Genomic DNA, 14,841 nt, shown 5'->3' with positions numbered 1-14,841 from the left:
ATCCCCAAATGAGGCCAACAAAATGAAATCTAGTAAGGAGACGGATGGTTGTGACGTTCTGACCACATCCAAATCCGAGTATCGTATAAAGGAGTAGATTTTGAATTCAGAGGCTTTATACCACAAAACCTCTAATTAGAATTAATTCACTAGTTACAGCGAGTACGATGGTGGTCAGGTGCTTATGGCAATGACTTTTGCCTGTAAAGTTGCTGGTATTGGATCAGTTCGCATCAAGATGTTTGATGGGATGGAGCACAGCCTGACGGATGTGAGACACCTTCTTGATATAAATAAGAATCTAATATCTCTAGGAGCTCTCGAGGCACTTAGGTGCAAGTTCAACCGGTTTGATTATGTCCTGACGATTTCAAAACGAACACTCGTTGTTATGAAAGCACAGCTAAGTGATAACCTTTACAAGCTGATTAAGAATATCAAAACGAGTGGAGCTGCGATCTCTGTAGTAGATTCCACATTGGCACGTTTATGCCAAAAACACCTAAGCCACATGAGCAAGCATGATATGAAGGTGCTTTTTTATTTTAATTTGATTCCAATATTTAAAAGTGTTTATTTTAATATATGTGAGCATTGTATATATGGCAAATAATCATGGTTATCTTTTAAGTTTAGAAAACATACAAGTAAAGGTTTGCTTGATTATGTGCATTCAGATGTATGGGGTCATCGCCCATGGTTTCTGGGGGAGGATCTTCATTTTTTGTCACATTAATTGAAGATTTCTATAGAAGGTGTGGCTTTGTTTTCTGAAAAATAAATCTGATGTTTTTACCACTTTTAATATGTACAAGGCGATGGTAGAAAAACAGTCAGGGTGGAAGTTAAAAGTATTGATGATAGATAACGGTGGAGAATTTACTTCAAACGAATTTAATCAATTTCGTAAAGATGAAGAGATAATGAGGCATAATACAGTAAGGCATACGCCAAAGCATAATGGTGTGACAAAACGTATGAACCAGACTCGCTTGTAGAGAGCCCAAAGCATGTCGAGCAATGCTGCAATTGGCAAGACACTATGGACTGAGGCCGTCAATACGGCTTGTTATTTAGTGAATTGGTCCCCGTCCACACCAATAGATTGTAAAAATTCAGAAGAAGTGTATAATGGTCATGATATAGACTACTCAAGGTTGCAATTATTTGGTTGTAATGCTTACTCTTATGTACCATCTGTCGAGAGAGATAAGTTAGACCATATGGCGAAGAAGTGTAACTTTATGGACTATGGTAATGGCGTGAAAGGATACGAACTGTATGAACGGGTCACATGAAAGATCACGATGAACTTTAACGCCAGGTTTGATGAGAATTCCTTATTCTACAAGGATGAATACAAGAAAACGAAAAGCTAATGGCAATTGACATTTTAAAAAAAAAAAGGTGAGACATAAGTAGAAGTCAAGTCACATGAAGAGGTACAGGAGCAGGTGGAGCAACCACCTATGAGGAGAAATCCACCAAGATATCGTAAATTACTGATGAGATATAAAGATGACTCGAATGTTGCATTCGCTCTAATTATAGATGAGGGGAATCCATCTATCTTCTAGGAAGCATTGGATAACATAAATGCTGAGAAGTGGATAGTGGCAATATAAGACGAGATGTATTCTTCGTACAAAAATAAGACGTGGAAGTTGGTGGAGTTTTTCATTTAGTGTAAAGTAATAGATTGTAAGTTTATATATATATATATATAAACATGATAGATACAAAGCTAAATTGGTAGTGAAGGATTATGCGCAAAAGAAGAGTATCGACTTCAGCGAGATTTTGTCACCTGTGGCCAAGAAGGTATTTATTATACTTGTGTTCCTGCTGATTACCCAATACAATCTGGAACTATAATAAATGGATGTGAAGACTGCTTTCCTACATGGAAAATTGGCAGAGCAAATCTACATAAAGCAATCAGAAGGGTTCGAGATATAGGGGTCAGAGAATAAGGCTTATGGGTATATGAAGTCATTGTACAACCTGAAACAGTTACCTAGGCAATGGTATAAAAGATTTAATTCTTTTATGGTGAGTTAGCGGTTTACGAGAAGCGAATATGATCATTGTGTTTACTTCAAGACATTGAGTGATGGATAATCCATTATACTGATATTATATGTTGATGACATGCTTATCGTCAAACATAACATGTTTAAAATCAATATATTAAAGACTCAGCTATCGATAACATTCAAAATGAAATATCTAAGGGTTGTAAAAATGATTCTCGGCATTGATATACACAGAGAGGGAAAGGAACAAGTGACATTTATCTAATGTCAAATACCTTGAGAATGTGTTGGTCAAGTTTGGGATGGACAGGGCTAACCCAGTTAGCACATCCCGTCATACTCACTTTCGACTTTCTCCATAGCAATGTCTTATTATAGATGAAGAAAAACAGTTTATATCTTGTGTGCCCTACTTGAGTATGTTTTTATTTTGATGTACGTCATAGTCTCTACTAAACCGGATATTTCACATGTAGTTAGTGTTGTGAGCAGATACATGTCCAATCCTGACAAGCAACATTGGGAGGCAATGAAATGGCTACTTCAACATCTACGAGAAACAACGGATTACGTCTTGACATTTAAAAAATCATAGGACAAACTTGCAACCTATATAGACACCAATTACGTAAGAAACATGGACAATAGAAAGTCGACTTCTAAGTACTTGTTTGTGCTAATGAGTGAAGCGATCAATTAGATGTCAAAGCTTCAGTCTATGATTGTGATGCAAGACATGGAAAATTAAATATGATATGCAAGATTTCAAGCTTAGATCGTACCAATTCAGAAACAATCACACAAATTCCACGTCCCACATGAAAGTCCAAACATTCAATTAAAAAAGGAGAATCTATGCGGGTCCAATCTGACACAGGCTAGGACTGGACCAATAAAAATTATAAACCAAACGATGTCAAAGGGAAATAAAATCAACTACTTGTGCATAAAAATCAGTCCTTAATCCAAGGGATTCCTTAATTTCAATTCAAGGAACCTTAAGGTGATAAAAAGAGGCAAATTAATTAGGGATCATGTAATCTAGGATTAGGATTCATGAAAAACAACTATGAGAGGATAAAAGAGAATAAAAACCTGAGCCCAGAAGATGATCCCGCTTGTGGACAGCAACAATGGCCTAAACGAACGTGCGTGTGATCCCAGCCGCACATGTGTGGGGCCCACTATTCAGAAAAAGGTTACATTGGCCCTGGTCGGCCAGGGATGGACTCCAAAACCCTCAAATCTCAACTCGATCCGATGTACGTTTTGTGCGCGGTGCTCCACCGAAGTTTTAGTTCGCCTGCGGGCCGAAATCTGAAAACCTGCTGTAATGAAGAAATCTGATGCAACAAAAGGACAAATTCGAAGTACGGATGGTGGGGGAAGATGGAAAAAAAGATGATGGAAGATGGAAGTGAATTAGGATCGATGTGGCTTCGCACCACGGTAGTTAGCACTTCGAAAAGGAAGAGCTTCGTACCCACTTTTGAATTCTTCCACAACTCACGAAGAGAGCAGATAAATAAAGCAGGAATTTTTTATTAACTTTAATAAATGAAAAAACTACAAGGGGTGCCTATTTATAGGGAGAACCCTATACTCAAAAACTCGCATCATGTACGACACCTATTACTTGGCGATGAAGTAAACTAAAATAAAAATCAAACAAGAAAATCTAAAGCGTTCACGATGTTCTAAATAATAACAATAAGCAAAACCTAAAATATAAAACTAATCCGACGAGTAGGCCACAATCATGAGATCCCATAATGGATTTTTCTTGACTATCGGGCCATTTTTCTGAACCAAAACTTGACTTCTAGCTAAGAGGCCCTCCCTGGACATCATCATTAAGCCAGATAGATGGTGGGGTCCTCCTACGTACGTACGTGCGTAAGGGGGCGTGAGTGCACGCGTGCGCGTGATGTCCCCATCAATTCTCCCCGGCTGCAAAGATTTCGCCACTGGAGAAATAAAACTCCTGAACCGCTCCAGGATGTCAGGATCCAGTCTCTGAGCTCCTTCTCAGTGAGCCACCTGCTGTCTGAAGCTGGGCGTGACTTCCATTTAACAACGTACTTCTGAAACCCGCCGTCCGACGTTAAAACTATCTAATTGTCCATGATATCCTATATTTCGTTTTTGGGTGTGTGAATGTTAGGTATAGGAGATGGAGGCTAAAAAAATGAGTAGGGAAGGATAGGTATGAGGAGTAGAGCCTGGGAATATGGGTCAGGACAGGTAGGTATGGGAGGTAGAGGCTGGGAATATAGGTCGGGACGGGTAGGTATGGGACGTAGAGGCTGAAAAAATGAGTTGCGAATGGTATATATGGGAGGTAGAGGTTGAAAAAATGGGTCAGGACAGGAAGGCATGGGACGTAAAGGATGGAAAAATGGGTCGAGAAGGGTAGGTATGGGAGGTAGAGGCTGGAAAGAAAGGTTAGGAAAAGTAGATATGGGAGGCAGGGGCTGAGAAAATGGGTTGGGAAGGGGCCATGGTTCAAGGGATAAATATAGAAAATCAGGATGGGTGGGCGAAGGGCCGGACAAAATATCAGTGCTCCCCTGAAAAGTAATTAAATCCTCAACATCGGATGTAAAACTAATTCCCATGGAAGGTGGAAGATCTACCTCATACACATTAAGACTGTTTCGTTTTATAATTTTGACGGGTCCAGCACTACACGCGTGTAGCTTACGAACGGTCCTCGAAGGATACCGCTCGGGCCTGATGTAGACCATCATAGAGTCCCCAATATTGAATCCTCTGAAATATTTATACTGGTCTGTAAAAAATGTGCAATGTTCATTATTAGTAATGATCTTCTGCCTGATTTCTTGATGCCATGAATGAATGCGATACGCAAAAGACTCTGCAAACTCTGACGGCCTATGGGACAGTGACATAGGGACAAGATCAATAAGTTTTCTAGGTTTATAATCAGTAACGACTTCACGAGGACTTAAGACCTGTGGACCTATCAACAAAATTATTCAACGTAAACTCGATTGTAGGTATTATGATGTCCCATGTTCTAGTATGCTCTATATCCCTCCTAGGGGACTCATCTCGTAGATCATCAGGACAAACATCAAAAAACTCATCCACTACCGAAATGACCTCAATGGGTAACTCTACACTAACATCTGGTGCACTCTCCAGTCACAAAGCTGCACATGTTGTACCCCTCAAAATAGTGGTCTTGATGTCCCTCATGGGGTGGGTACACAGATGCACACCCATAACTGATTCCTTGGCCAACTCCATTCATTGGTCTATCCTTCAAGCCACCTGCCTGAGATTGGACATCTACCCCAATGGTGGGGTTTGTCCTGGCGATGGTCTTTAGGCGGGCAATGCGTTCATCAAGCTGCTCAAAGCATTGGTCCATTTTCAAGCGCTTAATCATGAACTCCAACTTCTGGGACAACTTGTTTAGTGACTCTTGCAATTGTTCCATGTTTAGTATAGGGTGTCAACCAAAATTCAGCAATATAGTTGTCAAAATATAAGAGATTTTTTTATTTTTATTTTTTTAAAGAATCGAACTAGTTTCTAAAAAACGAGAAAGGAAAGTTACTAAAGAAACAAATTAGGAAAGCTTCTATAAAATAAAAAATAAAAAATAAACAAATTAGAAAGGTTTCTAAAAAAAAGGACCTAGTTTCTAAAGAAAAAGAAAAGGAAAGTTGCTAAAACTAGAAAGTAAGTTAGTTTCTAAAAAAGAAAAAGGAAAGTAAATTAGTTTCTAAAAAAGAAAAAGGAAAGGAAATTAGTTTCTAAAAACAAATTAAGAAAGTTTCTAAAAAATTAGTTTATAAAAAAAACAGAAAAGGAAAGTTTCTAAACTAGAAATAGAAAACTAAGTTAATTTCGAAAATAATTCAAATAAGGGGATAACAAAAAATTTCAACAGCTTATTTCAGGGTTTATGGACCTCTAAACAGCCATATATGATGAGAATTGATGCGTAATGGACATAAATGAATTGATGCGTAATTGATGAGAATTGATGTTTATGGACCCCTAAACATGTAATGAATTCCCCTACTAGAACCCTAGTCTCTGATACCAAATTTGATGCAGGACATGGAAAATTAAATATGATATGCAAGATTTCAGGCTTAGATCCTACCAATTCAGAAACAATCACACAAATTCCATGACTCACATGAAAATCCAAACATTCAATTAAAAAAGGGGAATCTCAATTAAAAAAGGGGAATCTATGCGAGTCCAAGCCGACACGGGCTGGGACTGCACCACTAAAAATTATAAACCAAACGACGTCAAAGGAAAATAAAATCAACTATTTATGCATAAAAATCAGTCCCTAATCCAAGGGATTCCCTAATTTCAATTCAAGGAACCCTAAGGTGATAAAAAGGGGCAAATCAATTAGAGATCATGTAATCTAGGGTTAAAATTCATGAAAAACGACTATGAGAGGATAAAAGAGAATAAAAACCCGAGCCCAGAAGATGATCCCGCGTGTGGACAGCAACAATGGCCTAGACGGACGTGCGTGTGATCCCAGCCGCACGTGTGTGGGGCCCACTATTCAGAAAAATGCTACCTTGGCCCTAGTCGGCCAAGGATGGGCTCTAAAACCCCCAAATCTCAGCTCGATCCGATGTACAACTTATGCGTGGTGCTCCGCCGAAGTTTCAGCTCGCCTGCGAACCAAAATCTAGAAACCTACTGTAATGAAGAAATCTGATGCAACAAGCTGAGAATGGTGGGGGAAGATGGAAAAAAATATGATAGAAGATGAGAGTGAATTAGGATCAATGTGGCTTCGCACCACCGTAGTTAGCCTTTCGAAAAGAGAGAGCTTCGCACTCACTTTTGAATTCTTCCACAACTCACGAAGAGAACAGAAAAATAAAGCAGAAATTTTTTATTAACTTCAATAAATGAAAAAACTACAGGGGGTGCCTATTTATAGGGAGAACCCTATACCCAAAAACTCGTACTATGTGCGACACCTATTACTTAGCGATGAAGTAAACTAAAATAAAAACCAAACAAGGAAATCTAAAACGTTCACGATGTTCTAAATAATAACAATAAACAAAACCTAAAATAGTAAACCAATCCGACGAGTAGGCCACAATCATGAGATCCCATGGTGGGCTTTTCTTAACTATCGGGCCACTTTTCTGAACCAAAACTTGACTTCTAGCTAGGAGGCCCTCCCCGGACGTCGTCATCGAGCCAGATCGATGGTGGGGTCCTACATATGTACGTGCGTAGGGGGGCGACGTGAGTGCGCGTGTGCGCGTGATGTCCCCATCAGGTTGCTCTTTCTATAACCTAAGATGAGTATATGGCAGTGACGAAGGCACTCAAGGTGTTTGGTTAAGAGATGATGAACGAACTCGGGCTTCAATAAGAGGTGCTGGTTAATTGCAACAATAAAATCGCAATCAATTAGGTAAATAATTCGATATATCATTATCATACTAAACATATTGATGTTCATCATCATTTTATCTGATAAGTGCCCGAGGAAAGCGATGTTAAGTGTCACTCTTGAGAAGATCCAAACGAGCGTGAATCTAGCAGATATGCTTACAAATGTAGCTCTACTTCTCTAGACATGGCAAAGGTTTGATGAAGATAAAGTGCGCACGAGAAGCTATAATGGAGACAATTAGAGATGAAGCTTGGGGCAGTGGAGCATGGAGATTAAAGCCACTATGGAGATTGTTGAAATTGGGTGCCTTTCATCTATGTTAAAATATGGGTCATCGATCAATTGATCAAAATTCCCCAGACTTGGAGTTTGCTCATTGGAAACTTTTGAACATGTTTGATTGATAAAACATGTAGGCTCGATTGTTCAAGGGTTGCTTAATTGATGTTAATCGATCAAAGCTTATATCAACGACGTGTGCAATTTTGTGTAATTACGTGATTCGTTTCCTATTTCAGATATAACACTATTTATATGGGTGTAATGCAGGATTAGGGTATCGAAGGGCTTGTTCTAGAGAGAAGGGTTTTGAGAAAAGTTCTCGCATCTGTAAGTTAATCTCTCTTGTATTTTCGTTTTCATAGTGGATTACTCATTACTTTCAACCGTAGTTTTTTTCCCTCAAGGATTTTCCACGTAAAATTGTGTTCTCGGCTTTGCTTTGTTTGCATTTATCTTTCGTTTGTATGATTCCAATTCAAGGTTTGCTTCTGCGGCTCCCAACAAGAGAGAGTGCATTGGTGAGGCTTTTAGCTTTTCTGGAAAGAAAAAATGATCATATGTTGTATAACACACATTTTTAATTCCTAAAATACTCGTTACTTTATTAAAAATGTTTTTTAATCCCTTCAATACATAGTAATCAGCAATTGAAAACTAACTACAAGGGAAAAAAATGTCCCCCACTACCCACATTATAATACAAATAAACAAGGTTAAAAGAGAAAATATTAATTAAAATAATTATAATCTCTACATGTATGAACAATAATGTGTATAGTTCGTGTAACCAAAATCCTTCCTTTACAAGAAGCCCTCATATAAATCAATCCTCCCTACCAAGATTTTCCACTTTCAGCTCAAATATGATTGCACTTGAAAACTTCTTTATATTTATATGTGTGTGTGTAGAGTTTTGTTAAGGGTCAAATATTACATATCAGACTCCAATTATTGCTGGATTTTACGTACATGATAATGCTTAATGTTCTATTTTAACTGTGTTTTTATTGCAGGATGTAATCAGGAGCGTGGACTGAAAAATAGTACTAAAAGCGTGGATTTGACACTCCGAAGTCACCAGAGCAAGGGACGCACTCCAGAGAACCAAGAATGAAGAATTTACATGGCAGGGATCCGAGGAAATCAAGTCATTCACGTTAAAAAGGCTCGAAATTGGTGAAGAATGCAAGATCACATAGTTCCCGCCATCTGATTGGCTCAAAACTGCATGCATGGTCTGAGGGCCATAAATTAACCGTACATATCAAATTCCAACCCTCAGATCACTATGGAAGTGGCCCAACAGTTAGATCAGCCCATAGAACAGCAATTTGGGGCCCACCTGATATCTGGATATGCCTTAATTTTGGTTTCATCTCCTTAAATTAGATGAGAAGTCAAATGGAGTGGATCGACTGCACACATTACAGTGGACCCCACGTGCGACGTGCGTGTACACAGCACGTCCGCACGCGAGCCGCACCGGGCCAAGACTCTCGTTCAAAGTCGGCTTACCCGACTTTTTCCGCAACAGCAACAGCGGACGCACCAGCGTCCGCCGATCTCTCGTAGTGGGGCCCACCTTTCATCCAAATCATCCATCTGAACCGTCCATCGAGTCCAGAGGGAGGGCGTGACCCTCACCTAGGTGAAATTTTTCCTAGAAGAAGCATGGAGCAGATTTCAGTCGTTCGGACGCGGAACAAACGGTCAGGTGATAACTCTGTGGGCCACATCAATGGACGGCAAAAAACCTCTCTTTCCCGACCGAAATTCTGAGAGAAATTCGATGGATGGCTTGGATTTCTCATTTGAATTTGATTGTGGACCCCACCATTGGCACAGCGTAACAATTATGCAAGCTCTGTTACGCAGTTCGGAGAAATCCAGAAATTTCGGATAGATGTGGCCCACCATCCTTGATCGGATGAACGATCTGAACCATTCATGTGGAGCCCACGCCAGCCAAGACCCCAGCCATGAAGAAGTTTTGAAGCCAAGCTTGTACAGCCATCCCGAAAATCAACCAAACGCAAGGGATTTTTGAGTTTCTAAACTGCGTAAAACAGGAACTGCATAAACAAAAGCTTTCTGCACCGACTCCGCTAGGGAGAGGATTGCGCCTAATGCTTCTATAAAGGAGGAGAAGAGAGAGAAAAAGAGGAGGGGGGGAAGATCTGAGAAAAGCTTTGGACGTGAGCTTGGAGGCAGCCGTGGTCAAGAAGAGAGAGTATTATTTTTTTTTAAGTTTTTTTATTTGTTTTTCTTTATTATTATTTATATGAGATCTATTTCAATCATGTTGGGCTAAACCTCTTAGCTAGGGCTAAGAGGTGAAGCTTGTAGTCTGATGGGAGAGACTTTGCTCGTGCCTATTGTTTAGACCAACTGATGTTGATTTTTATTCAAATTAAAAAGAATACTTTCACTTATTTTTAATGGTTTGTTGTGACTGAAATTACAATAGATCTGCGATGGTTTTGAGTATTTCTTCCTCCTTTTGATGTTTACGACGTCAGGTAGCCCTGTTGTTCACCATCGTCTCATGGGCATGGTCGGATGGTGGTATCCTTCCTAACTTTTATGCATTGTTGATTAGTTGGTAATTAGTTTAATTATGTTGTTTGTTTTGTCTCCTGGGCATGGTTTGATAATGGAATCCATTCAAATTCACATACCTTTCATCTCGTAAAGACTAAATCAAGTAAGTTCAGTTTGATTTCCATGATTCTTGATGCAAGCATAAGATCTCCCTGATCTCTGCAAGTGGATCGTCTGAATCCCTAGTTTCTTATCTCTGATTTCTCTCAAGTTTTAGATTAATATATCACCATTATTCCCTTAAATTCATTCGAGTTAAATTTCATCTCATTCTAGTTCTAGTTCTATTTAGTTTCAGATTACGTACAGGTATCAATCCCTTGGGATTCGAACTCGGTCTTACCGAGTTTATTACTACATCACAACCCTATACTTAGGGAGTGAACAAGTTTAACCACCCCATGAATTTTGTAAAATGTTTTTACAAAATTTACAATTTAAAAACATGATAAAAACATGATTCACTCCGTCTGACTTGAGAAAAAACTAGATTTGGTCAAGACTCAATCAAGGTTTAAAACAACCCAACTTGATTTTCCATAACACATTGAAGATGGAACTTCATAGTACTCATCCCTACTCGATAAGACTCCAACATATTTTTTATCATTTTAAATAGTGGACTTGCATTAAAGCATTAGAGAAAAACCTTATCCTACAAAACCTTTTTCCGGCCCTACCACGATTTTATGGCTTCCTATCCATCCAAGATGTGCCCCCACATGTTTTCATTAGTTGCCAAAAATTAGACGAATCCAAAAACTTAGGGACCCGTTTGGCCACCTACATTAGGTGGGATTGAGCTGGATGGAATTAAAAAAATAACATTAGGTGGGATTAAGCGGGATGGAATTAAAAATATAGCATTAAATGCATGTGCAAGTATTGTCTCTGGATTGGGTGTATCCCATGCCTTTTAATGGCATGTTTGGAAGATATGGGAGTAACTTCTATCCAGCAGGATTGGGAAAGATAAATCATGGGATTGCAAATGTGTAAATCATTTTTATATATTTTTTTGTGTCACCATCGAGGTGGGCTTCATTTGACAATCCGACCCGTTCACCAAGTAGGTTAGCTCGAGCGGGTCTTATGGATCCTAACTTTGACTGGTTTGGATGATCAAGGACCCCACAGAAAGCCTTGAAATGTTTCAAGGCAGGAGTTCATTTCCCTCTGTGTGGCCACTTAAAACTCGAATCTGCCTCATTTTTTGGCCCATTGCCTAAAATGAGATAGAGAAACCGGTGTACAGTGTGGATATATCATATACATCATGGCAGACACCTCATCCCACCTCTGCGAGCGGTGACGTGAGTGGGTCTTACCAACCCACCGTCACCTATAGTGTGGTCCACTGATGGTTGGATTAGCTTGATTTTTGGTTCCAGTGGTCAAAATAACCTAATTAAAGAGGTAGATGGTGTGGATTTAACAGCTACCTCATTATGGGTCCCCTAAGTAAAAACCCACTATAAAATTCTATGGATGCGAGTGTGAGGTAGGAGTTTTTCGGTCTCTATGGCCCACCTAGGATGAGGATAGACTTAGTTTTAAAGATAAAACAGAATGGAAAATTGGATGAACAGCTTAGATGAAACATACACATCAAGTTGGGACCCACGAGTGGAGGCCGCTTCCCTTACAACTCGTAGAGGTGGGATATGGAGAATCAACGAGGGATGGCAAAATCCCACCCATAACCACGGTGTTTGAGCACCAATCTCAAAATGATTTTCATCCTCCGTTCCAAACATGTCAACCAGTTGTATTAGATGGGATTATGAATACCATCCCATCTAATACCACCTAATGCACCTGGCCAAACAGGCCCTGGGTGGATAGACAAAAGGGAATAGTAAGGATATGGATATCCGCCATTAAAAGCAGTTGGGATGGTGGAACCTTAGGGGTTGTTTTGCTACCACCAAGCCCCCCACACCAAGGTGTTTCCATCCATTTTAAGGGGCGACTATTCCCTGCGAATACACGCAATCACCTAAAAACCATATGCATTGGGTAATCTCGAGGAGGGGAATTAAACTCTCATATGTGGGGAGTACACCCACCACATTTGTGATTCGTTCAAATAAATTACTTTTTTCACTTAAGTTAATTTAATAATTATCATTTTAAAAGTATCTTATGCGCTAAATGCTTCTAATTTCAATAAGATTCTTTTTAAAGCTTTTTAACTTGTTACTTTCCTCCTCTCTTTCCCTTCCCATATCAAAGGAGGCTCTCTTATGGACTATCCACATCAAAGGTGGGCCCCACATGCATGATGACCCTTATATTAATGTGAGCCCACATAATGGATGGTCCACATCAAAGGTCAACCTATAATGATAAATAGCCCGCATCCAAAGCGGGATGGTATAATGGACGACCTTCTTCAAAGGTGGGGCGTACATGATAGACGGTCCACATCTAAGTTGGGCTCCACATGATGGCCAATGGACATTGAAGTTGGCCCCACACGATGGATGGCCCATTATCCCAAATAGGCCCCACATGATGGACAACCCACATTAGAGGTGGAACTCACATGATGGACAATTAACATCAAAGGTGGGGCTGACATGATGGGCGGTGGATATTGAAGGTGGGCCCCACATGATAGAATAACATTGATGGTGGGCTCCACATGATAAAATACATTGGTGATGGGCCCCACATGATGGATGACCAACATCAGAGGTGGGCCCGACATAATGAATGGTGCATGTTAAAGGTCAAACCCTAATGATGAATGACCTACATCCAAGGTGAGCCAGGATGATGGGTGGCCCACATCAAAGGTGGGGCCCACCTTAATGATGAATGACTTACATCCAAAGTGAGCCAGGATGATGGACGGCCCACATCAAAGGTGGGGCCCACACAATGAACAGTCCACATCAAAGGTTGGCCCCACATTATAGATGATATTGGTAGATGTGAGAGGGACCAAACAAACTTGAGAGATAATTACTTGTGATGTTGGAAACCGAACATGCTTTTTTACTTTTTAATTGATAAATATATTGTTTACCATGTACTTTTTCAATGAATGAGTAAAAACCAAGAGAAGCAACTTATGGCATAAAGACTTTATCTGAAGTACTTTAAATCCAAAGGACCCCAATTTAGTATATAAGCTATCCAATCCACTCAAAAAGATGTGTCTAAACAAAGTGAACAGTCAAACAAAAAATCAGCCTATTCTGAAACTTAGGTAAGCTCCAGAACGGGTGTCAAAAGTCTTTGGTAAGCTCCAAAACGGTGTCAGCAGTCTTAGGCATGAATTTACAAGGTGTGGGTATACCTACTGATAGAATATTTACATGTCTTAGGCATGTAACACTTCACCCCATGAGTATCATATATATGGACGTGGATTAGGTGATGTTGCCCATACCACCTCCAGAAGTGGTGGTGATTCGTTGGGCACTGTGGACCATCGTGGTGCACGAGTAATACACTCATGATTTTTGTCTTTCATCTAGATGAGCCATTCGGCTTACTGGCTCATTTTAGTACTTGAGCCCAAAATTGAAGCATATCCAAACCTCAAGTGGACCACTCCACCAGAAACCGTGTGAATTGAATGGCTAGGGTTGAAAACTTCACAGGGATCACAGAATTTTTGAACCAAGCTGATATTTGTATTTTCCCTTCATCCATGTCATTGTGGCTTGGGAACAGGTTGGGCCCTAGTAAGGTTTCAACTATGGACATAATTATTACGAGTGGTCCACTTGATATTTGGATATAAGTTTCCGCAATACACAATTTGCTTTTGTCTATCTGTTTTGCCGGCTCATTTTGGGCATCAACCTAGAAATGAAAAGGAACACAAGTTCAAGTGGACCATACCAACAAGATATAGTGCTAATAATGACATCCACAGTTGAAACCTTCTTATGAAACCTCTTAGGCCCCTAAGAAGTTTTCAGCTGTGGGTATTCAATCACCACTGTTTCCTGTGGTGTGGTCCACTTGAGCTTCAGATCTACTTCATTTTTTGAACTTCATGCCTTAAAATGAGCTGGCAAAATCGATAGGCAGCATGGATACAAAACATATACATCACCGTCGGCACACAGTAACCAACACATCATACCACCACCGCTGGGGTTGGTGTGGGAAACACCACCTGATCCGCGTCCCATGTATATAGACTCGGATTCCATGGTGACCCCTCCGGTACAGGTAGATACTGGTCGAAGCTCTGTGGGACCCATCATGATGTATATGTTTTATCCACGCCGTCCATTTAGTTTGCCAGCTCATTTAAGGGCATCATCACAAAAATGAGGCAGATCCAAATCTGCAGTGCACCACACCACAGAAAACAGTGGGGATTGAATGCCTACCGTTGAATGAAAATTTCTTGTAGGCCATTTTTTATATTTTCCCTTCATCCAAGATGGCAAATAAACATATCATAAGGTTTCAACGGTGGTCGTTCAATCCCCACTGCTTCCTGTGGTGTGGTCCTCTTGACCTTTGGAT

Source organism: Magnolia sinica, chromosome 18, assembly GCF_029962835.1.
Source record: "Magnolia sinica isolate HGM2019 chromosome 18, MsV1, whole genome shotgun sequence".
Classification (NCBI taxonomy): domain Eukaryota; kingdom Viridiplantae; phylum Streptophyta; class Magnoliopsida; order Magnoliales; family Magnoliaceae; genus Magnolia; species Magnolia sinica.
This window is presented reverse-complemented; position numbering follows the sequence as displayed.